Below are 27,254 nucleotides of genomic sequence, written 5' to 3'. Positions count from 1 at the left end.
GTAACCATTGTTACATTACAGACAAGAAGATGAAATCACCTCCAAGTTACAGAAAGAAAATATTATTTTAACTCACATGCCAAATATAATTGTAAAAATAGCTATAACAACCCACATGCTTAAAGACCACTAACAATTTCTGGAAGTAAATTATAACCTGAGCCACTGTTTAAAAAAACCTTTGAGTAAATCATGTAACATCTGTGAAGAACCAGTCTTGATCATAAAGGGTGAAATGTGTTAGCATGTATTTGTTCAATAAAATGCCCAAAAGGGAAAAAATGATACTGAGGAAGATCAGCAGGTTTTGCTGTCTCTAGTACTACAATTTTAAGATATCAAATAACTTTAATAGTCTTCATACTATATACCTGCTTTCAACAATCTTCCGTGTTTTATTTCCATTGGTAGGATCTTGAAAACCTTTGCCTTGAATTCCAAGAAATAGCCACCTACAGTCTGTGCCTTCATCTACACCAGGTGCTGAACTCAACTTGCTCTTTGGATGAAACTAGGGAAACAGGATTGGATTTAAACATTCCTACACTTTCATTTATAATAACTGAGGTTATAACAACCTCAGCTTATAAGAACATGAAAATGACTGTCATGTTTACATCAATATCTAAAATAACATTTCTGAGAACAAAGGAAGAATGTGAACTCTTACATGTAACTTTCTATCTGCTTTGGCAGACATTGAGAAAACACTTTCAACTTCATTATTTAGAGTTTCAGCTGTGAATTTAAAAAGCTTAAAGTTGGCATGGTATCCACAGTGTTTAGCAGACAAGGAGGTATTACATGTAGCATTAACAGGATAAAATAATAACAACAACAATAATAAAAGAGCTTTCTTCTTTCCAAAAATCTTTTGGAGATAAAAGAGATGATCTTATTTTCAGTTATTTTCATAAATCTTCAAGTAATTTGGAAAAATTTCAAATGAATCTGTACCATGATTTAGGGAAGTATGGCATGTAAATCAAATGGAATTTCAGGCTGTATTCTGAGTAGCTTTATGTTTTATTGAAGCAAAGTTTTTTTCATAAAATAAGTATAGAATAGAATTACTGAATTGATTTGACCAGTTTTTTTTCCAATTTAATGTTGTTGTTGTTTTACATCAAACTTCTTACTTATTTTGGGGTTTTAACATTGTCTTATTTTAGTGCTTAACCCCTTTGAGATAGTGCTATTTAGAAAATATTCTTCTTGCAAACACCTAAATATTGACATTTATTTTTCATTTACTAACAAAAATATAGGAATCTAGTCCTTGGAAAAAAATGATCTAATCAACTTAAGGTGACAATTTTTTCTTATAGACATAAATGTGGGAAGGCATTTTCATTGTCTCAACGCATGGAACAGTTTCATATTCAGAATCTGTTACTTTTTACATCCATGTAGGGTTTCGTGTGTGTGTGTGTGTGTGTGTGTGTTTGTGTGTGTGTGGTGGGAAGCAGCGAGTAGCAGCTGGTTGTACTTTTAATGGCTCATAAAAAGAAAGAAAATAAAGAAGACTTCGCTTTTCTCATCAACAAGACAGAAGAGGAAGACGCACTGTTAGGATAAACTCTAGGAGTGTTGCCATACAGATGGTGTATCAGTTTTTTTTAATTATACTTTAAGTTTTAGGGTACATGTGCACAGTTTTTAAGTTGACTAAGACAAAGAAGAAAACACTGGTGAAGGTTTATGGGCTGCTGGCTATGTCCCAATAAGTAATTTTGTAATATAAATCTTACCCCATGCTCTTTAAGTCTGGGTGGGATAAAGGAATAAATGCGGGAGAAACAGAAGAGAAGGCATTTAGATGATTAAATGTCAAATTAGTCCTCACAAAGTTTCATTTCCCTTACTCTAATTGGCTTTGAGTTTGGCTGAGGGAAATGTGCTTCTTGGAGAAAATACATGTGAACAGATTATAAAATTATCTCCCTTCTATGTATATTTTGGAGAAATTATTCCAATGGTTGAGTTTCTGAGCATATTTGTTCATATCTGTGAACCTCATCCTCTCTTTAGCAGACCTTTATATTGTTTATTCCCTATCTGAGTAAGTAATTTCTGTAGTCAAGCTATTTTGAGGCATAGCAAGTTAGTTTTATGTGTGTAGGTTATGTAGCAGACACTACCTCCAGGATGAAAATCAAAGTCTATATGAAGCTTTTACCTGAACCACTGTCTGCCAATGAGTGACATCGTCTTCTCTAGGATGGATTCCATAATTCCACCTTCTTTGTACCACAAACATCACAGGCTCAATAGGAATATGGAATTTGCAGGACCGCTTAACCTCCAGCTGTCCAGATGGCAGTTCTGTAAATTGTAACCCTTCTCTGGGCTTCAGGGGGACACCTGAAACAGGACCATATCAATTAAAACAATCTGCATGTGACTCGAAGTATAAGTTGAGGAAGAACAAATATGGAAAAGATGAATCTGATCTGATGACAACTGAGATTTCCTTTCATAAAAGTGGCCTCTTCATACAGGGTTTCACTTCTGAAGTCTTCTGACACTCCGTTCAGCTATTTGCTCCTTTTTGTTTTAACTTTTCTTTTCTTTTTTTTTTTTAGAGAGTATAAACTGATTCCTGATTCTGAACAAGTGATTTATTCCTTAGTAATCTCTACAGCAGTCATTTCATGTGCCTTCTTCTGAATAAATCATGTTACAAGGTTGTTTCACTTAAGGTTAACATGGAATTCACACTAGGAGATCATTATAAAGAGTTTCAAGTGATTTTCCCATTTTTTAACTTGCTCTGTGTCTACTGATATATTCTAAGGTCATTATAACACGGTTTCCAGATTTGATCTTCCTTCTTTCTCATGGAGTTTTCCATTTAACGAAAGAAAACACTGCAAAGTGAAATCTCTTCATGTGAAATCTCCTGAGTGATTTTTAAAGCTCAAGTCTTTTAGATTCTGCAATGACTGCTCAAGCACTCCACCATAGTCTTAATGGTTTAAAATTGGAAAATAATGAATTTATAATGTTTGGATTTTGCATGAGTGAGTGCACTGCTCCAAAAGTTTCTCACAGATATCTCATTTTAAAGTAGTTAATCATTCTGATTTCTTTCTCACCTTCTGTGTATGCAAGTTGTCTGGCAACTGATATACTATAGAACCACAGTTCAAAATAGCAAAAGGCATTTCAGAAAGGGAATTTGTAAAGAAATTTGTAATACTAATAGAATATGCAAAACTAACTGGATGAGATAGAATCTATGTCACCATGATGGTGAATGCCATCAACAACAAGAACACCAATTACCATTAATATCATCTTCTGTCCACAATGGTCATTTCCTGAAAGCACTGAAAACTCACTTGAAAGGCTAGTTAACAATGCTTGATTTCTTCTTCTATTTTGTAAGTTTAAACGCAGAAGAAACTGGAAAATGTGCAAACACAAAACGCAAATAATGTTTGATACATGCTGGTGACATGGCTGAATTTCAAGTCCTCTTTCATTTTTATCTTAATTCATAGTAAGCCTTGTTTAGAAAAATTTTAAAGTCATCAAAGATTTAGATGGATGGAGTTGAATAATTTTTAAAAAGCATATTTATATATTTTTAAAAAATATTTTTTAGAGAAAATGTTTACCATACTTACTGCATTCTCCTTTTTTATTGCTGATGGGTCATGGCTGAGTAGTGAGCTTCAAGTTACAATAAATTTGTCTCACCTGATCCTTACCGTGAATTTGTGAAGTTGGTAAAAGCTTAATTATCTACATATTGAATGGGAGATATTTGAGTCTAAGGAAGATTAAATAAGTTGCCTGGGGCTACGATCTGATCTCAGGTTTCTCTCTGAAATATCTGCTTCTTTCTACATTTCATATTAGAAAAGGCCACATAGAGAGATAGAGGAAAGAGGTGGTTTTGATAGATATGCAAATCCTTTGGATATTTTTCTTCTAAGATCCTCAGCTTTCTTGGTGGATCTGGGACTTCATCAAGTAAATCTTTGACTCCTGTTCTGCCATGACATGCATTTCTTTCAAGCTTGTATCCTAAACTTTTCTTCTCAGTGCATAATCATAGCAATGGGGGTACCTTAACTTTGATGATTAGCATATTGCTGCTAAGCAAGTGTTTCTCCAATCTATCCCTAATCCCTGGCTAAGCTGCATACCATCTTTTCCACCTGCCTGCTGAATTTCTCTATCTCAGGTATGTCCCTTCTCCTGGGATATCTATCCTTATGACAACTTTATTCTTTAGGATGTCTAAGGGATCTTAGAATCTTTTTGATTTGTTCTTGAAGCTAACAACATTTAGTTGTTTTATTGCATAATACATTTTCAAGAATCCTCAAATCATTGTGTCACCATGGTGGTCACCCAACTTTACTCCCCTCCTTGTTCCAACCTTCACAACAGCCTTTCAGCCGATTTCCCTGTACCTGAATCTCTTTTACTAATGATCCCTTATTGGTACTTTGTGGTTATTTTTCTAAAGTAGAAGTGAGGTTCTCTCCTTTAGCTTCCCAAACTCTTTCATTGTATCCTATTCTCTACAGAATGAAGAGAAACATCTTGACATCCCCTTCAAGGCATCCATCTTCATGACTGGCTACCATTTTATTTGTCAGTCTACCTCCCAGTATCTGTTTAATTTTTGTCACAGATATTATCTACAAACCCAGCTTTCCGAGAAACACATTGCCAGGTACTTCATAAAACCATGGGCTGTTCGTGGTGTTTATTTATTTTTTCACTCTGAAATGTCTTGCTTTCTGCTAACTAAAGACCCTTGAATATTTCCAGGCTCAGACAAAATGCCACCACTCTGACACTTCCCCTAAATTTCTCAATCAGAAATAAAGGCCTTATTCTTTTGCCCCCCTTCAATGCTGAACCTCTAACTGTGAAGACATGCATTTAACGGCCTCTTGCTGCAGCAAAGTAATTTAATGATGCCTGTTTTCCCATTAAGCCATAGCCCCCACAGGTCAAAAACTATGTCTCCTTCATTCCCACACCTCACAATGTCCCAGAAGAGAATATTCTGCAATAGCAAATGTTCAATGAACAACCTATATTTGCCGAACAAATAGCAAAACTCACTTTCTTACTCTTCCCTCAAGAATATGTCTGTGGAAATAAGAGACTAGTGCAACATTTATGCAAACCATTGCAAAAATGGTAATCCCTACTCTGCTTGAAAGTCGCCAAGGGAAGGGTGAAGATTTATCATAGGTATTTTGTACTGCCATATTTATCATATATTGTTTCAAGCAACTCAGATCTCTTTTCCAGCATGGTCCTACTACTCACACGTACATTCACTCTGTTTTTACAAAAATAAATACCAGAAAATAAAGCAATGCCAAAATGTTTACAAGACAGAACAGTTTTATTGCATTGACCATAGACTTTCTCATTACAAAAATAAATAAAAAGATCAATTCCTGATAGGATAGAAATCCCTAAGTTAATTGATTGTTGGTTTTAATAGAAGTAGCTCTCTATGTTTTGTGTCAAGAAAAAAGTCATCAAAATTTGTTCAGAGTGTTGAAAAACCAACCTTAACAAAGTGATCATTTAGTATCATTCTTGCATTGAAGGTTGGCCAGCAGATGCCAAATAGTTCTACAGAAGGGGTATGTGGATAAGAAGAAAGAGAGTAGCCTCAGATAACATTTCTTTATTTCCTTGATTCTTTGGTGCACAGTAAAAGAAACATGACCAGTTCTTCAAACTAATAGAGCACCTTCTTTGAGACTTCAGAATCTACTTTGCTCTTTGGTTTTCCTGTGTATAATCCTCTAGAGTAAATAAAGCTACAGTAAATACTCTAGCCTATGAAGAAACCTGAACTCACCAGAAGCCAGCACAAGCAGCCCAGTCCCCTCGCAGTAAGGTTTTAATCTTGAATAGCACTTATGGACCAACAGCCTTAAAACAAATGTATTGAGCACGAGGGTGATGTCTGTTCAAATTTCTTCATTTAAAAATCTCTTTAATTATGATGAAGCATGACTCTGAAATATGCATGTTAAGAAATGGTCCACCTGCTTTGCATTAAGGTCATTTGGCTCCTTTGGTTGGAAGTAGCTCTGGCACTCTGCTAGAATTGTGAGCAGATGGGGCTCAGCCCCCCTCAAGACCTCCAGCCCTAACTGCCAGTACATACAGTCCTCAATGGCTGAATCAGCATCCCAACTGCATAACCAGATGTGTAGACTGGATCTCTTCTCAATATATTTTCTATTATGTAAATGATTAGTATTTTTCTCTTTAAAATTATTTTTGGACAAATTAGTCATCTGAAATCTAAACTATTCTGTTGAAAAATTTACAAACATTATTATATGGCACATGCAATATGTAACGTCCACTTTTTTTTCTTTAAAATGCAAAAAAAAATTCTGCAAAATCAAGAGCAGAAAGCCAATGCTTTTCAAAAATGCTGAAAATATATGAACAGAAAAATCAATTAGGATAAGCAATCCACAGTTCCATACTGATTGTGAGATTTTACTATTACTAGTAATTTTTTATCATGAGTCTAAATGATATTAAAATGTAGCAAGATCTATTGTTATAGTGATTTAATCACCACTTGATATCTCTCATAAAGGTAATTAGAATCTAGAATTTGTATCTATAACACATTAAGGTATTGGGCCACTTAATTCAAAATGTTGAAAATTTATGTGTGAGAAGTTGTATAAATCCACTTATACAACTGGATTCATTATACAATCGAATCTATTTATACAAATGAAGTTTAAATATTTTACATGTTGATTATTTGTGGAAATATTAAATAAACTCTATGATCAGGTCTTTTTGAAAATAGACTGACATCAAAGGAAGATATATATAACTGCAAGCCACAAATTAGTCTCAATCTTTATGTTTGTAGAAGTTTTTAACTTTTCTCTCTCCCTGCCCAAACCATTTTTGCCACAGTTAGAAGCCAAGGGAGGCCATGGGATTTGGCAGCAAAATAGTAAAACATACACCCTTTGGAGGAAAGATTGTCTCACCAAGCCGTAAAATAGACTTAGAAAGAAATAGAAATAGAAAGGAAAAAAGAAGTGCCCCCAAATGCACTCATTTGTGTTCTACCTGTAGAAGATAAGCCTTTTAAACTTTCTACAACTATATGAAGGTCTGCATTTCATAGAACTAGTACCAGCAGTCATCTCCAATCATGTTAATATTTCCAGCCCTTCATTTTGATGCTAATAATTTTATTTAAAAAGTAAAAGAAAGGACCTCTGCTGTTTGTTTTAAATTATAACACTAGTCTATGAAGATTAACTTGCTTCAAGCCATCGGTTAAGCGCAGTTCTTACTGCGTAACACAAATTCAGTGCCCAAATATAATAGAAGGCTAGGTGCGATGGTTCATGCCTGTAATCCCAGAACTCTGGGACGCCAAGGCAGGTGGATTACTTGAGGTCAGGAGTTCAAGACCAGCCTGGCCAACATAGTGAAACCCCAACTCTACTAAAAATACAAAAATTAGTCAGGTATGATGATATATGCCTATAATCCCAGCTAGTTGGGAGCTTGAGGCAGGAGAATCACTTGAACCTAGGAGGCTGAGGTTGCAGTGAGCTGAGATTGTGCCACTGCCCTACAGCCTGCACAACGAGAGTGAGACTCTGTCTCAAAAAATATATATATATATGTTTATATACACACACACATACATACACACACACATATATAATATGGAATTTTGTTGATCATTTCAAGACACTCATTGCTTTTAAAATCTCAAGAGACCAGTATATAAAGCTCTTAAAGCTATAAAATCAGTACTTCCCATTTACCTTTCAACAAACACAGCAGACTAAACAGAAAGTATGTGTGGGTTTTTATAATTTAAAAATATTTTTAAATATTAACTCAATAAGTAATAAAAATAAACACAGTACAGAGGTTGGTAAATGACAATTTATATAAAGGTTAGGAAAACAATTTGCCCACTTAAAGAGTATTCTGCTAATGACAATCTCAGTAATAAACTACTGGACCATGTGGAGGCTGGTGTCACATGTATTCTTGCACCCCAATGCCCATTACAGATGACAGCAAATAGTAGGCATTCCATGAACATGTATTCAACTGAAATGTGCCAATACTTCTCCATGCATGTGACAGCAGCCCCTTTTAAAAGTAAACCGGGGGGCGGGCATGGTGGCTCACGCCTATAATCCCAGCAATTTGGGAGGCTGAGGTGGGCAGATAACAAAGTCAGGAGTTTGAGACCAGCCTGGCCAACATAGTGGAACCCTATCTCTGCTAAAAATACAAAAAATTAGCCGGGTGTGGTGGTGTGCGTCTGTAATCCCAGCTATTCAGAAGGCTAAGGCAGGAGAATCACTTGAACCCAGGAGGCAGAGGTTGCAGTGAACCAAGACTGTGCCATTGCACTCAGTCTAGGTGACAGAGCAAGACTTCATCTCAAAAAAACAAACAAACAAATGTAAACCAGGAAAAATGTTAAGAAAATGTTATTTTGAATCTCCAAACAGCACTATTCAACAAAACTTTAATACATGTTAATTAATGAATGAGAAGCTCAGGAGAAACTTCAGGTTTTCAATCTGTCTCATAGAATTTGGTTCTCCATATAGCACATTCTGTATCTAGTTTTATACACTTCAACTCTACAATGTAAAACCATCCCACATTATTCATTAGCCTAAAATATTCATAAAGTAGTAATTTTTTAGATTAAAAATATTCTATATTGACAAATCTTTTATTTGGCCTATTAGAGAGACATATATAATAGATAGAGATATATTTTGGGACAAGATCTCACTCTGTTGCCCAGACTAGAGTGCAGTGGCATGATCATGGCTCAGTGTAACCTTGAATTCCTGTGCTCAAGTGATCCTTCCATCTCAGCCTGCCAAGGAGCTATGACTACAGGCACATGCTACCATGCCTGTCTAATTTTATTATGTTTGCAGAGATGGTAATATCTTGCCATCTTGCTCAGGCTATTCTTGAACTACTGCCTCAGCCTCACAAAGTGCTGGAATTAAAGGGGTGAGCCACTGTACCAGGCCTTAGTTGGCCTATTATATAATAATGCAATGATGCTCAGTGAGCATTTTCATTAGGGCTCCATAGATTCAAAATAAAAATGACAGGAGAGCTAGCACAGGTAGGAACAGATGTTAGATCTATTTCTGCTACCTACTACCAAAATCACTTAGGCATAGCCTGCAATCTCAGTTTCAGCAGCTGTGAACAGAGAGCAGGACTAGTTAATCTCAACACACCATGACTCTCACTCTTATCAAGGAAAACAATTACACAGACCTAGCAGAGACAGAGTGAGGGAGGCAATATTATTTCACATTAGTTTGTTTGGAGCAATAAGAAGGCATCTTGGAAGTAGGAAAGACAGTGATCACGAGTATCCTAAGATTGCAAGGTTGGTTTTTGTGCTGACCGGGCACAAGGTTTTCTCCTCACAAAGCCAAGCAATGGGTTGGAATGGGACACTTTACCTGGTGCTTGGGGATATCTGCTCTCTTCTCCTCTTCTGAGAGTGAAGAAGCAGCTGGACTCCAGGTTGGGAATGCCAACAGGGACTTCAAGTGCCTCATTAGCTAAGATGGTGGAGTTGCTATGGGCTCTATTTGCCCTCATTTTACATAAACTAACGTATTCAGAGCCACTGTCAAAGGTCCTAGAACATGAAAACCAGCCTTTCTTGAGGGGCTGCTGAAGAAAGCAAGAGAAAAATATCTACCTGCACATATATATCTTTTTGGCAAAATAACAATCTATTGACTTGACGGTCTTCATTACGCAAAAGTCATTGTCAGGCCAACAGAGTCTGTTTATTCTATTTGTAGCTGATTCCCATTGATTATCTCTCTCCCTCTTGCCACAAAAGTTTCAGTTAAGAGCTAATTTGTGGTAGAAGAGTGACTTCAGTACTTTAACAAAAGTCCATCCAGTTTTGTTAAACATAGTTTTATATTGAAAGTGTCTTTTTATACTTAATCATGTATTCTGGCCTTTTCTACAGTATTCCCTTTATTTTCAAGTGAAACAGGCAAAATTGAAATTCATACTAGCTCTTCAGTCCTTTTATAAACATGCATATTTCAATTTATATTATCTCTTTAAAAGACTACAGGTTTTACAACTGGTTTTTAAAAGACCATTCCAAAAGCATCCTATTTTTATGGTGAATGCTACTCATACATAGCATAATCTTTAATGACAAATAAGATTTCTTAATGACAGATGCTTTAGAAGTTAGATGGTTTTAAATTTTGCAAGAGTGATTTGCTGTAGTTTAAAGGAAGAGGCATGAACACAATAAAACTTTAGAACTATTAAAGAAACGTTACTTGGTAGGAAGAGAAAAGCAGCGATTATTTTGAGTGTGAGACATAGTACTTACAGCATATTTCCAATAATAAAGAAAAAACAATGGATGAATTACATACATTTCAGAGAAGAATATTCCCAAGTGGGAGCTAAAGGAAGATGGGACAGATACCTAACTTCTAAGAGATGTGTATGAGTGTTAGAGTAACATGGATTTCCAAAAATAGGCAGTCAGCACATAACTCAAAGTTGGTATTGATGAATACTGCTTTACACATATTTTTTAAAAAACTACTAGTATTTAGAAACAATATGGATTTGGCATATGTGTGTGAAAGACACAAAGAGGGAAAGCCATCTATTAATCTCTGTACTTTAATGAATACTGCCTGCTGACTGACTCTATATTAGGGGTCCCCAGCCCTTGGGCCACTGAGTAGTAGCAGTCTGTGGTCTATTAGGAACCAGTCCACATAGCAGGAGACAAGTGGTGGGTGAGTGAACAAAGTTTCATCAGTATTTACAGCCACTCCTCATCACTCACATTAGCACATGAACCTCCTGTCAGATCATCAGTAGCTTTAGATTCTTACAGAAGCAGAAACTCTGTTGTGAACTGCACATGTGAGGGATCTAGGTTGTGTGCTCTTTATGAGAATCTATTGCCTGATGATCTATCATGGTCTCCCATCACCCCCAGATAGGACCATCTAGCTGCAGGAAAACAAGCTCAGGGCCCCCACTGATTCTACATTAGGGTGAGTTGTATAATTATTTTATTACATATTACAAGGTAAAAATAATAGAAATAAAATGGACAATAAATGTAATGTGTTTCAATCATCCCAAACCATCCCCCGTTGCCTCTACCAACCAAGGAAAAATTGTCTTCCAAGAAACCAGCCCCTGTTGCCAAAGAGGCTGGGGCTGCTGCTCTATATTACTCTTTATGAGACCCAAAAAATTAACAAAATGTTATATGTCATAGTGTATCCTGATTGTATCCGAAACTATACATAATATAATGGAATCAGCTTGGCTTTTAAAAGACCTTAGTCCTGGCCAGATGTGGTGGCTCACACCTGTAATCCCAGTACTTTGGGAGGCTGAGGCAGGCAGATCACTTGAGGTCAGGAGTTCAAGACAAGCCTGGCCAACACTGTGAAATCCATCTCTACCAAAACAACAACAACAACAACAAAAACACACAAAACTTAGCTGGGTGTGGTGGGGCATGCCTATAATCCCAGCTACTTGGGAGGCTGAGGCAGGAGAATCTCTTGAACCTGGGATGGGGAGGCTGCAGTAGGCTGAGGCTGTGCCACTGCACACTGCACTCTAGCCTGAGCAATACAGCAAGACCCCGTCTCAACTAGAAAAAAAAAGAGGTTAGGCCAGGCGCAGTGGCTCATGCCTGTAATCCCAGCACTGTAGGAGGCCAAGGCAGGTGGATCACGATGGCAGGGGATCGAGGCCATCCTAGCTAACACGGTGAAAACCCATGTCCACTAAAAATACAAAAAATTAGCCAGGCGTGGTGGCGGGTGCCTGTAGTCCCAGCTACTCAGGAGGCTGAGGCAAGAGAATCGCTTAAACCTGGGAGGCGCAGCTTGCAGAGAGCCAAGATCGTGCCACTGCACTCCAGCCTGGGCAACAGAGCAAGACCCCGTCTTGGAAAAAAAAAAAAAAAAGAGCTTAGCCCCATTTACAGAAAATGACAAGTACCACTTGATATTAAGGAGCTAAGTGCTCTAGAAACGGCTTTTGAATATAAACTATTGCATCTGCTAAGATGTCTGATAAATTGAACTCCATTGTCTAGAATCTAAAGGTACTAATCAAAATATTTAAGATCTGTACAATGACACTAGTGTTCTTGGATTATATCAGCAGAAAAAGCACACCATTATATTTATAGTGCATTTTTCAAGTGTGCCTTATCTCCCAGCCTATTTCCCAGGGATTTCAATCAATTTATTATTCCAATGTACCCAGTAGGGCTTACTTGAATCAGTCTGACTGCAGAAAAGACAAGAAAAGACAAATAAAGACAAAAATCTTCCTGAATTGTTGCTGTCCATCACATTAAAAAGAATTAATATGAATGACTTGCTCTGCCCCAAGCTGAGTTAATATGGCTAATCTTTACGGGTCCATGAATATGTTAAGATGTCTGTATATGATATAAAATATATATTCTTAAGGTTTTATGTTTTTTGGACTTTTCACACCTACAATGGACACCCTTCCCTAGGCACATACAGATTTCTGTGGCACTGCATGTCTCTTCACACCCCCAGTGCAGCCCCTTATCTTTGTACAGAGTCTTGGGTACTTGGCAGGTGGGTCCACACCCATTCGAACATTTCTGTACCCCAGAGCACTCATTGTCAACTTTGCCGCTTTCAACGCAGGCAGCCGCAAATCCACTGGCTTTCTCAGGAGCTGGACAGTCCCCCTGCTTCAACAACAGGATGTATTTGAGGAACTCACAACTGGCCAAGCATTCATAGTTCTCCTCGGGAAAGAGAGGCTAAGTCAAAGAAGAATTTTTTTAAAATATTCCATTAAAGACACATGAAGTCTGATTTCCAAGGCATCTGAAAGGAAGTTCTACATTTTTTTCCCATCAAACTTTTGCTTGAATGTTTGACAAAATACATGTATTGGTTTTCTCCTATCAAAGTGACAATTTGTGCTGATTCCTCAAAGGAACATAATCCATGAGTGACTATTTTATATTGTATGCAACAGACACACTGCGTATATGCACCCACATTCACAGATCACATATTCCACCTTGGTTCCAAGCTGTTTGTCAAAAAAACTGATTATAAATAAGCTGTTCAGTACAACTTGAGGGCCCTTTATGGACTGTATACATTACATATATTTTCATTTGGTAACAAGCCACTCTCTCTAATTTTTCTTTCTTTTTTTTTTTTATGGATAAGGTCTCACCTTATCACCAAGCTGGAGTGCAGTGGTGGAATCATAGCTCACTGCAGCCTTGAAATCCCAGTCTCACGGAATCCTCCTGCCTCAGCCTCCCAGGAAAGTAGAACTAAAAGCACAAACCACCATCCCTAGCTAATTTTTATTTTTCATAGAGATGAGGTCTTGCTATGTTGCGCAGGGTGGTCTCAAGTCCTGGTCTCAAGCAATCCTCATGCCTCAGCCTCCCAAAGCCACTGGGGTAACAGGCATGAGCCTTCGCACCTGGCTATTTTTTCATATATATTAATATTCATCAAAATAGCAGTAGTTCTGTAAAACTTTACAGTTCTCACAATGGTAACATATTTGTTGGTATTATATAGTATGGTTGTCTAAGCCTCCTAATTGAACATATTTCAATAATTTCCAGTCTTTATCATTAATATGAAATTGTCAATCAGTTGTGCAGTAAAAGAATGTGAATCTTGTTTAAAAATCAGCCCACACCTATGTTATCTGTAAAATAGTTGGCATTTGAACAGCATCTTGCTGAGGACATTTTGGTTGAGCCCAGAATCTATCAACCATTAGTGAGAATAGCACGCCCTGGACTTATTAGAGGAATGTATTATTTAAAAAGTCTGAGTAATGTGAAAGAGCCATTTTTCAAATGTCTCTTTTTCATTAGGAAAAAATGGTTGGAAAAAGCATTTGGTTATCCCTGCAATCAGAAAATAATGGCTTCTTTCTGCCATGGAACAGCGGAGCTGCTGAGACTTCTAAAAGCTGCCCCACCCAGGGAAAGAAGAGGAAGGATGCTCTCTGTTCTCTTGCCTTCTTTTTCCCTTAAGGAAGACAACAGTCAAGACAGCTGCACAAGCCCCAGCCCTAACCCTAAGTACCTTGTTGCTTTATAGAAGATGGCAGAAAAGATGAACACCATAACTTTAACTTTTACCCCAAGCCTCCTTTTATCCTTATGGGAGATGGTTTCCATGATAACTACTATTCCATTAAAGACACATGAAGTCTTCTTGAATGTTTGACAAAATAGATGTATTTGCTTTCTTTTATACTATCAAAGTGGCATTTTCTCCTATCAAAATGTATTTTCATGTGGAACATCTGTGTGCAGCCAGGTTAAATTTCACTGCCTTTCTTCTACCTAGGGGTGGCCATGTTGTCATGAATGGAATGTAATCAGCACACTTCTATGCCACTGTGGACCAAGGCTTGCAGGTGGTAGGGGGTGGCACCCCCATGTTCTTATTAGCAAGATGTGGGTGGCGCCACAGCTGTAGAGACTGGTGGGGCCACAAGGAGGAGAGATGCCAGGATGCTGTCTGCCCGCATGCAGGAAGACAGCACCCTGCCGGGAATTGTGCCTTAAAGTGCTCTGTGGGCAAAAAGCAAGTATGCATGTTTTGAACAACTGTACATGTCAAGCTCCATTTGTGACAACCATTCAGGCTACCTGAACCAATGCAAATGCCATGGTTCCCCAATGTTGGAAGTGGAAGATGAACAAGGAGGACACTTTCTGTTTATTTGATGTCACAACAGGTTTAGGAATATAAGACATAAATGTGGTGGCTTTGGTGAACAGAAGTCCAGGGGGAGAATAGGAACATCATGCATCTCACCACCAGCATTCTGCATGATGCTCCACAGTGATCCCTAACCAGGGCTCATTACTGGTAACATCTGGAAACACGTGGGTTACACCTGAACGATACCTGGGAACACTCGCCTGTATGCTCCCTGCTGCTCCTCCCTGATGACTAAATATGGTTCTGCACCATCATGACACCTGGGTAACACTGGGTCATCCCTACCATGACCCAGTGGGTGGATCACCTGAGGTCAGCAGTTCAAGACCAGCCTGGGCAACATGGTGAAACACTGTCTCTACTAAAAATACAAAAATTAGCTGGGTACAGTGGCACATGTCTGTAATCCTAGCTACTCAGGATGCTGAGGCAGGAGAATTGCTTGAGCCCAGGAGGTGGAGGTTGCAGTGAACTGAGATCGCACCATTGCACTCCAGCCTGATGACAGAGACTCCATCCTAAAAACAAAAAACAAATAAAGGAAAAAAGAGAAAAGAAAAGAAAAAAGAACAGCAAAGAAGACAGAAAAGAAAAGAAAAAGAAGACAAAAGAAAACCATCTCAGCGTTATCAAAGTCTCTAGTGGGAGGTGGGAGATTGGGAGGACAAATGTTTCTAACTCTTTTCCAAAAAGATAGTTAGTTCACTAATTTTAGTCTATGATTCTCATGTTGATGATGACTGGAAATGCCATTGAAGACTCAAAACATAACTTCACAAGGGAATATCCCAGTAATCCCAGGATAACTACAATTTCAATGTAAATTATTCTCCACAGTCTCACATGGTTCTTTTTCCCAAACAATGTTGAATTAAAATATATGTAAAAGTTAAGACAGCAAATGTTATATTATTTGCATTTTACCAGAATTAAAAAAAAAATAAATTCGACAGAAAATTTTTATACTATGAGAATGTGTGCAGCACCAAATACTATTGTTTGGTAGTGACAATAATCTTTCTGATATTGCAAATTTAATGGACAAAGGCATCAGTACTTCATTACAAGTTAAATACAATTAAATGCCTGTTCTTTTCTTACATTAATTAACAAAATGAAAATGGTAGAAATACTAGCTAGAAAAAGTATAATTTCAAGTTTTGAGTTGGAATTGTAGGTATAAGATAAAGATGTTTGTTAGTTATTAATCTTTTATAAAATGTGAAAATAACATGAATTGGCTGTACTAAAATTACTTTTCAATTTAAGAACTTTAAGTTAAAGCTTAGAAGAAAAGTCATGGTGTTATTATTGAATTATGACAAATTTGTAGCTAAGTAATTAAAAAGAAACTTTACAAGCATTTAAAGCATCATCACTTCTCAAGGCTTTTTCTCGTACTCTCTTTTACAGCTCATTTTTTTGTTAGCTGTTAGATGTGTTTAACTTCACTGAGTTTTGAAGTTCTAAATTTAGTTTCAAATCTAAGTAATCAAAGAAATATGCTCACAGATTTGTGACAATTGTGTAGTATTTGCCAACTTTCTTCTTTCAACAAAACATATACATTATACCCACTGAAAGAAAATACTTAGTTACCAAAATCACTGGCCACTGCCTCAGGCCTGAGATTTCCAAGTAGAAATATTTGTTTCCTGCTTGGTAACTTGGAAATCACAAAGACTTAGTTTGCATCATGATATAATGAAATCAACTCAGTTCATACTTCTTCACCTGTGAAAATAGAGTATGAGTCAAGAGTCAGATAAAGTTTGGATCCTCTATTCATATGTTATTCTAATTATCTATATGCCAATTGCCACACCCTTGAACTTTGAGAGACAGGAAAACAGAAGCCGTGCTTCCTTATCTTCATTACTTACTGAACTATTGGAGCAGATATAAAGACAAATAAAGAAAGACAGTGAGCTAGAACAGTTATGAAGCATGGGTTCAATGACCAGAAAAGGAGAACGATCATAATTAGCCCAACAATTTAGATCTTCTAGTCGATATAAGAATTGTTTTGTATGGATGTTCATTTTTCTCCTTTTTGGTAAGAATTCAAAAATGTTTTTTATGATTATTTTGGGGATCATAGAAACAAATATGTTCATCTTTGCACTCAAGGTTTATGGACTGTGAATCTTGAAGTAATACAGGTTACATTATGAATATTACATGAAGTAACACACATGAAGAACTAGACACTATTGTGCATAGTTGGCCCACAATACATACTCAATAAGAGTTAAGTAATCTGTGTCTTTTTTCCACTGTTACAAGTTTACCCTTGAACATTTCAAAGTTCTTCTGGCATACTGACAAAATTTTTAAGAGATCCAAAGACAGAAGGTATTCTCTACATTTTTCTACAGTGTGTCCAGCCACTAGATTCCAACCTACTATTTCCAGACTAAGCACTGGAATCTGCATCTAAGAAATTGCAACACATAATTAAATGAAGTTCATCTTAGAGTAGTGTGCATTTGCTGCAGCTATCTTACAGAGGAGCTTTATTTAACTGTTTTTTCTTTATTTGTATCGAAGGCAAATTTTGATGCTGTCTATTAATTATCTTCCATAATTCTCTTGGACTAGGTTAAAAAGTATTATTTGTCAGGATATAAATTAGAGAACATATGATATGTGTATACAAGGTCTCTCTCTAGGTCATTAATCATAGTTTAATGAGAATTTACTAACTGAATGGAATAAGGAGAGAAATGTGCATAGGTCAGAGAAAATGCTGTGTGAATATTAACTCTAAATATAAAGAAAATGTATAAATTGGTCTCCAGTAGGAAATCCTGTGAACAAAGATAATTTAAGTGTCATAAAAGTATGACCATTAAGCATGTAAAATTTCATGTAATAATAAAAGTTAATTATTTAGAGACTTAAGAGGAATGTGAAAATATTGGAAAAGGACTTATTCAAATCAGTATGTGTGTAATACCCATCAATTTTATGGTAAATAAAGACGTGTGACAAGAGATATATATGTGGTCCATGTTCTATTTCCTGCTAGTACAATTATATATAAGAGCATGAAGACAAGATAGTGAGACAATGAAATGAGATGAAATAGAACAGTTAAAAACAAAAATGTAAAATATGAAAAAAAACATAAAGTTAAGAAATAAACTAGAAATATCAAGGATCACTTGCGGTCAGGAGTTCAAGACCTGACTGGCCAATATGGAGAAATCCTGTCTCTACTAAAAATAAAAAAATTAGTTGGGCATGGTGGCGCATGCCTGTAATCCCAGCTACCTGGAAGGCTGAGATGGGAGAATCACTTGAACCTGGGAGGCAGAGGTTGCAGTGAGCTGATATTGCACCACTGCACTCCAGGCTGGGTGACAGAATGAGACTCTGTCTCAAAAAAAAAAGAACTATCAAGGAATTAAACAGAAAAAACTATAAACAAATAAATAAAGGCCAGGTTATGTTCTAGAAAAGAACAAGCAACACTGGAATATATCTTGTGCTTCTGAACTCCAAAGGGAAAACTGTAATTTTTCAGGCATCCAGGTAAAAAAGGCAAGATGATTATGGGAAAGAAAATATGATTGCTACCAAATGTCTCTCTACTAAACTTAGTGTATGAGGCTAACAAAGCAATGTCTATATAATTCTAAGGAAAATAAACTCTGTGTGAGTGTGTGTGTTTTTTGGGAGGAAGGGCAGGGGGCACTATGTACCATGCAATGGCAAAACCTAGCCATTCTACCATAAACAGAAAACAAGAACAAATGGGCTAGTACCATAGATAAAATAAAGTAATACTTATACAAGAAAGTTGTCCAGTCCAAGTATACTTTAGATATAACTGTAGGTAAAATTTCTCATGCACAAACTGAAAGAAAACACCATCTGTAGATCCTTTTTGAAAACAAAGATATAAATTAAATTTACATGTGGTCCCAGCCACTCGGGGGGCTGAGGCAGGAGAATGGCGTGAACCCAGGAGGCGGAGCTTGCAGTGAGCAGAGATTGAGCCACTGCACTCCAGCCTGGGCGACAGAGCAAGACTCCTTCTCAAAAAAAAAAAAATTATATTTACAAAATAAACAATAAACAAATTGGAAAAGAAATAGTAAAATTAGTAATCACATTTCTACACACATAAATATGAAACTGAAATTAAATAAAGTAAGAATGATGGCTAGGAGAGAGAATTTGCTGTAATAAAATTAAGAATTTTAAAACAATAATATGTTAGAAAAACTGATAGGTGGAAGGAGTGGTGGAGAAAAACGTATGCGTGCGACATCGTGAACTTAATATTAGAACATCAGTAAATAATAAAACAAACATGGAATTCAAAGAGTAAGAATTCCAACCTTACAATGTCTTTTATAATCTTTTCTAATATTTTGGCATCTCTTTGTCTTCTCTTGACTTCAAGTAATATTAAACTTTAAGCATTTATTTGAAACTAGTGTGCACAAAGCTTCCAGGAGCTGGCCTGTGGCCAGCCATTTAAGTAGGCATTAGGAGAGCAGTCTTGGCCTTGCTGTGTTAACACTTTCCTGCATGGTAAACCATGGCTGTTTCTATATGGTAAATCTGGAGTGATGGTTTGGTTTTACTTTTCTGTGCAGTTTGTTTTATTAATATTTAATGGGCATGTATAGTTTCTATTAAAAACAAAATGGCATACTTGGCTGAGTGTGGTGGCTCATGCCTGTACTCCTAGCACTTTGGTAGGCCAAGGCAGCTGGATCACTTGTGGTCAGGAGTTTGAGACCAGCCTGGCTAAGATAGCGAAACCCTTCCTCTACTAAAAATACAAAAAATTAGCCAAGTGTGGAGGCACACACCTGTAATCCCAGCTACCAGGGAGGCTGAGGCAGTATAATCGCTTCAACCTGGAAGATGGAGGTTGCAGTGAGCCAGAATTGTGGCACTGCTCTCCAGCTCAGACAACAGAGTGAGTGAAACTCCACCTCATTAAAAAAAAAAAAAAAGATAGTATACTTTTAAAAAAGTAAGCAAAACTGCCAGGTGTCTCTTTCAACGAAGGCATCTAAACACTAAGTATGCATGAAATAAAAAAAAAAAAAATCCATTCAAATATTACTACTTTATGCTTGGAAATATAAGTATAATTTGCCTGGAAACCCAATTATAAATACCAATTTGTTAGATGTGATTGCAATTAATTGCATTCCCAGGCAAATTATAGACATTGGCCATATCTATATTTTTATATTTTATAAAAATTTAATATTTTTATAAAATATATATTTTATAAAATATAAATTTTATAAAATTCATATTTTGGAAAATTTTACATTTCACCAGTATAAAATTAGGAGAAAATCAGAAACATGTATATTAGGGAAGTCACTTTTCTACAAGTACATACCCTCTTTTTTCAATTATAGTAATCTTTACTTATGTTTATCTTGGCTTCCTTCTTCTTCTATTTATTTTGAAAACAAATGTGTCAACTTGTATGAGTCAGCAACACTTCAGAATCTTACTGAAAGATTTCTAGAATATCATGAGGCATATAATAGTTCAAGAAGTTCACAAATCCCTAGAGAATTAGGGATGATTTGGGTACTACAGATAAACTATGATTTCTTTCCCTCCCCTACTTTCTGCATTTGTTAGTAATAATTATTAAGAATGCCGATGTAATGTTCAGCCCACTGAACCATTTGTATATTGTTATAGACCAAACTGGCATTCTAGGTACTAGGAATCTAGTGGTGAACAGACAAAACTGAAAATGATGACCCACTATGCTTATAGTTTACAGATTTACTACCGAACAGGTAAAAATCATTTAACAGTTTAGTTTGCATTATAATAATGGTAGATGTGGGAAGTTACAGATATAGGCAAGAGATCAACAAATAATTAGACAAACACAAAGCTTTAAAGACAAGTCATAAATACTGAAAATGATTCAAAGAGGTAAAAGTGATGTGGAAAACAGAAGAAAGATGGAACAGAAACAAAGAACAGAAATAGCAAATGAGAGGGAACAGAAACAAATGCAGTGTGTCCCCTTCAGAGCATGACAAATTCACAAGATAACTGCTATACAATTTAGGGGCAAAATTAATTTTGCAAGTGTAAGTTTCTTCAAATATAAAAGGAGGATAAAATATTATCCTAAGCCTTAAATACATCATCCAAAACACATAGCACAGATACTAGCACATAAGAAAGGTGCAATATAAAGGTGCAATCAGTGCTAGCCATCTTTGTTAGCATCAGAATTTTTAAAGACAGTTGTAGAAATTTTACAAGAAACAATGAGAATACATATAAATTAATTATAGATGGCCTAAAATCCTCACGTAAGTAATTTCTTTTAAAGAAGAGTAAATTATAAAGTTATGAAATATAGTTGTTTACTCTTTGATTCACATTATTCAGTTTCAAATAGGTTACCATCTCAAATAATTTCACAAACACGACCAAATTCTACAAACTCATCACATCCATCCAAGTTACAAAAAGAAAAATGTTTCCTATTTTACCTTCTTAGAGATCTTCCTTGACATTTCTTATTTCTTTGTTTATACACTTCTGTATTATATCACTATTGGACTGGTCGGATCATCACAAAATGAAATAGAAACTAACTGATATGGCTGGGCTTTGTGTTCCCACCCAAGTCTCATCTTGAATTGTAGTTCCCATAATCCCCATGTGTCAAAGGAGAGACCAGGTGGAGGTAACTGAATCATCGGGGCACTTTCCCCTATGCTGTTCTCATGATATTGAGTTCTCAGGAGATCTGATGGTTTTATGGAGCTCTTTCCACTTCACTCGGCACTTCTCCATCCTGCTGCATCGTGAAGAAGGTGCCTTGCTTTCCCTTTGCCTTCCACCATGATTGTAAGTTTCCTTAGGCCTCCCCAGCCATGCTGAATTGTGAGTCAATTAAACCTCTTTTCTTCATAAATTATCCAGTCTCGGGCAGTTCTTTATAGCAGTATGAAAACAGACATACTCTAATGCAAATGTAACATCATTCCCTCAGTATGAACAAGTAAGGGAAAGTGCAAATTCCAGAAGTTAAGGGACCGGTTCCCAGCGGACATTAGATAATATCTGGAGACATTTTTATTCCTCACAACTGGTAGGAAGGTGCTATTAGGACCTAGTGGGTATGATCTGAGAGACCAAAATAGATGCTCCTTTATCAACGGAGAGGTACGCTAAGGTTAAATAACTCAAGTTACCTATGCGTAGAGGGTTCAGGGCCTGGTTGGCATGTTACATTTCTAAGTTCCTACAGCTGAGTTTGTCAACAATTGCAGCTATCAACTCTAGTTTACAACTCAGACCTCTACAGCTCTCTAATTGGACAGAAGACTGGCCTTACAAAGATTATTTTCTGATAAACAAGTGCAGACCATAAGTCAGTTTCAGTTAACTTATAGAGGCTGTGCACAAACTTTGTATAGTCCTATAGTTCACTTTTCAATGTAATGAGCCAAATTCTATCTCATTTTAATACTAAAACTTTGCACAAAAGTGAACATTAGATATATGTTATTATGAGAGTATTTTAAGAGAGTTAGCCAAAGCTTTAGCAGAAAAGTGCCCAAGGAAGCTTCAGGAGAGAGCCCTTTTCCACCACAATAATGCCCCTGCTCATTCCTCTCATCAAACAAAAGCAATTTTGCCAGAATTTCAATGAGAAATCATTAGGCATCCAACTTACAGTTCTGATTTCTCTCCTTCTGACTTGTTTTTGTTTCCTGTTCTTATAAGAATCTTTAAAGGGCACCTATTTTTCTTCAGTGAATAATATTTTTCAAAACCTACATTGACATGGTTAAATTCCCAGAACACTCAGTTTTTTAGGGATGGACTAATTGGCTGGTAACATCAAAGCTTGATGGAGCTTATGTGGGGAAACAAAGTTTATATGTTTTATTTTTAGCTTTTAATTACATTTTTCCATGAACTTTCTGAAGGCCTCTTGTATGCAGCCACTTTCTTCAGACATTGGACAACAGTCGGCACAAGACAAGAAAACCTGAAAAGACACAAATGAGATGAATTTTAATTTTGCCAAAAAATGAATGATTAGAGATGCAGTTTCAAATCTACAGTGCAAGGAAGGCTGATCCCAAGATAGTTCTGCCATATTTTCAAGTTGTAGAGAAAGAGATTAAAGCTTGAGGCTGAGATGGCCAGCTCTTGTGGGCAGACTATCAAGCAGGATGAAACTGCATGAAGAGAGAAACCTGGAGAGGTTCAGAGGGACCACTTCATTTTTAGCTGAATACTGACCTTAATGTGCATGGCTTCAAACTGCATGAGTCTAGGGAAAGAACAACCAGACATCAGTAAAGGAAACCATTCTAACCACATTTCAAACAGTCAGCATGGAGAGAATGCACAATTCATGAAGCGCTGGTTAGAGTCCTCAGAAGGATATCACTTTAGTAATGGGATAAATTAGGCATAGTCTAAATGCTACTCTGATCTTACCCTAAGAAACTCGAAAGAAACCTCAAAATAAAAAAAAAAGATCTCAAAAAGAACTTAATTACATGCTAGAACAAAGTCTAAAGCTTTCTAGAAAGACATAGCAAAATTCAAAACACAAAAATTTGAGATCCAACCAAAAGTAATTCACTGTGCAAAGAAGAAGGAAATTGTGGCACATAAACAAAGTGGGAAAAACAAGATCTACAGAAGCAGGATGAGACACTATAGAGATGATAAAATTAACAGCAAAGGACATTTAAAGGCTATTATAAATATGCTGCATATGTTCAATAATGTAGAGGAAAACATGGATGTAGGGAGGAAAGGAATGAAAGATACAGAACAGAACTGTGTAGAACTTCCAAAAGTAAAAAGGAAGAAATGAAAAATATGCCCAATGGGATTTTTAAAATATTAGACACTACAGAAGACAAGATTACTTAAAAGAAAAGCTAAAACACAATGATTTAAAAAAAAAAAAAAAAAAAAAACTATCAGAATGGGCTGGGTGCAGTGATTCATGCCTGTAATCCCAGCACTTTGGCAGGCCGAGGCAGGAGGATCACCTGATATTGGGAGATCGAGATCAGCCTGACCAACATGGAGAAACCCCTTGTCTACTAAAAATATAAAATTAGCTGGGTGTGGTGGCACATGCCTGTAATCCCAGCTACTTGGGAGACTGAGACAGGAAAATTGCTTGAACCCAGGAGGTGGAGGTTGCAGTAAGCAGAGATCACGCCATTGCACTCCAGCTTGGGCAACAAGAGCAAAACTCTCAAAAAAAAAAAAAAAATACTATCAAAATGAAGTAGAGGGTGGAAAATGACCAAAAAGAAACAAACAAACAAACAAAAAGATCATAGACCCATTGACCCATGAAACAAAACAAGCTGGTCTAATATGTATCATTAGAGTCCCAGAAGGAGAGAAGAGAGATGAGACAAATAAATAATGTTGAACAATAAATTAAAAATTTGATTAAAATGTTATGTCTATAGTTAGAGGAATCTCAGTTAACCCTAAGCAGAAGAAACAAAGATAATTCAAAGTACATTTAATCATATTCTTCATATGCCAGATACAGAAAGAAAATCTTCAAAGCAGTTAGAAAAATAAAAGACACTTTATAAAGAGTAAAACAAGAATAAGAATGTCGAAGATTTTTCAGAAAATATGCATGAGAGAAGAAAATGAAACTATATCTTTAAAATACTATTAAAAAAAAAATCAACCTGGAATTTTATACTCACAAAATATCTTTAAAACCTGAAGATGACGAGGCCGGTGGATCACGAGGTCAGGAGATTAAGACCATCCTCACTAACACTAACACTCTACTAAAAATACAAAAAAATTAGCCAGGCACGGTGGCAGGCCCCTGTAATCACAGCTACTCGGGAGGCTGAGGCAGGAGAATGGTGTGAACCCGGGAGGCGGAGCTTACAGTGAACTGAGATTGTGCCACTGCACTCCAGCCTGGGTGACAGAGCGAGACTATGTCACACACACACACACACACACACACACACACACAAACAAAAAAAACAAAAAAAAACAGAAGATGCCTTAAAGACTACCTCAGATATACAGAAGGTATATCTGAATTCATAACAGCTACCCCGATTACAAGAAATGGTAAAAACAAAAGGAAAATGATAACAGATGAACACTGGGGTCTACACAAAGAATGAATAGTTCTAGAAATAACAAATACATGATTATATTAAAAAGATGACTTTTCTTGTTTCTATATCTCTGAAAGAAGATAAATTTAAAGCACAAATGATAAAAATGTGATGTGGAGCTTGAAACAAACGCAGAAGAATGATTTATGACACTAATACAAATGAAGGAAATAAACAATGGAAGTATACATTTATAACATTTTCATATTACTCATGAAGTCATTCAAGACCAAATATACTGTGTTCCAAAAAGCAATTCTGAAAATATTCAAAAAGATAGAAATCTGAAGTATTGTCTTAATAAAAGGTAACTTAACCAGGAATCAATAGAAAGATATCTCTAAAATTCTCAAATATTTACAAAATAAACCATACTCTCATGTGAAACTCAAAGATGGAATCACAAAACTAATTAGAAATTTTACCTGTGTAAAAATAAAAACATGCTATAACACAAAATGCAGGTTTGCATACGGCAAAATTTATAGCATATAGTTCTTATATATGAAATGAAAGTAAGAGCTCAACTATCTAAGCTCCTACCATAAGATAGTATATAAAGGTCAAACTTATCAAAATTAAGCAAAAGTAAAAAAAAAAAAAAAAAAAAGACCAAAAATCAACAGCATAGAAAATGACCAAAATAAAGAAAAACAATAAAAGAAAAAGTTATTTTTTAAAACAGCACTAAAATTGACAAAATTCTATCCAGATGTATCAAGAAAAAAATAGAGAACACGTAACTTATTGATAAGTCAGTATTGCAAAAAGGTTCATCACTACAGACTTAATAAACATCAAAATGCTAACAATAAAGGTGAAGTAGGCACTATGAACTACCTTATTTTTATTAACGTGATAACTTGCTTAAAACAGTTCACTTTCTACAAAGCCTCAGGCTATAAATGCTACTAAAAAAGAAATAGAAAACATGAATAGCCCTATGTCTACTAAAAAATTGAAATAACATATAAAAGTCTCAATAAGTAGATAAATAAACTTTAAGCCGATATAGGAGCCAGAAGGAAACCTCTCCTTCTACTTTTTTTTTTTTTTTTGAGATAGTGTCTCACTCTGCCACCCAAGCTGGAGTGCAGCGGTGCGATCTTGGCTCACTACAAGCTCTGCCTCCCAGGTTCACACCATTCTCCTGCCTCAGCCTCCCGAGTAGCTGGGACTACAGGCACCTGACACCATGCCTGGCTAATGTTTGTATTTTTAGTAGAGACAGGGTTTCACCATATTAGCTAGGATGGTATCAATCTCCTGACCTTATGATCCACCCACCTCGGCCTCTCAAAGTGCTTCTTTGGGACCTTCTACTTCTTAGAGAAGATAGATGTCAGAATTCCATCCATGCTCCTCCATGAAAGCTCTATCAACTCAGATAAAAGCAGACTCTCTTCATTCATTGATTCATTTAACCTGAGTCCATCATTCTCCTAGTTACATGACACAAGAAGACTAAACTTTGTTCCTGCTATCATGTTTAGACTGCATTGGGGAATAAAGATAAATCAACAATTACAATTATGCATCTTTAATAATAAAACAGTATTTTGCTTTTATTTATAAAGAACAATTTTCATCTGCTATTTTTTTCTTTTCTTTTTAAATAGGGTCTCACTCTGTCACTCAGGCTGGAGTGCAGTGGCATGAATATGGGTCACTGAAGCCCAACCTCCTGGGCCCAAGCAATCCCCCTGCCTCAGCCTCCTATCTAGCTGGGACCACAGGCATGTGCCACCATGTCTGCTCTTTTTTTTTTTTTTTTTTGGAGGAGATGGAATCTGACTTTGTTGTCCAGGCTGGCCTTAAACTCCTGGGCTCAAGTGATCCTCCCGTCTTGGCCTCCTAAAATGCTGGGTTTACAGGTGTGAGCCACTGAGCCCATACTCATCTGCTGATTTTTAATCATTTTAAGCTATTACACATTTTCTCCCTGTAGAGTATCACAGCAGCAATCATAGCAGGTTTCATGGAATTGGTAGAAAACTTCAGGTTAGCACTTTTTTTTGTTTTGTTTTTTAAAACAGGGTCTCACTCTGTCACCCTGGCTAGAATGTGGTGGCATAAACATGGCTCACTGCTATCTCGACCTCCTGGACTCATGCAATCCTCCTGTGCCAGCCTCCCCAGCCACAAGCCTGTGGCATCATAGGCAAAACATGGCTATCCCTAAAAATAGGGTGCCCCAGTACCCAAGAAGGACATCCATATACTTGCTACTCAAAGGCTAGGCCTTGGTTCACCAGTATTA

At 36.6% G+C, this 27,254-nt stretch overlaps 1 pseudogene; it reads right to left on the bottom strand.

The window, feature by feature from the left end:
* LOC129025955 (anosmin-1-like) overlaps positions 1-27,254 on the bottom strand; it is a 184,445-nt pseudogene that overhangs the window by 56,395 nt on the left and 100,796 nt on the right.

Source organism: Pongo pygmaeus, chromosome Y (genome assembly GCF_028885625.2).
Source record: "Pongo pygmaeus isolate AG05252 chromosome Y, NHGRI_mPonPyg2-v2.0_pri, whole genome shotgun sequence".
Lineage (NCBI taxonomy): Eukaryota > Metazoa > Chordata > Mammalia > Primates > Hominidae > Pongo > Pongo pygmaeus.
The sequence above is the reverse complement of the archived record's forward strand: the minus strand, read 5'-3'. Positions and strand labels throughout refer to the sequence as shown.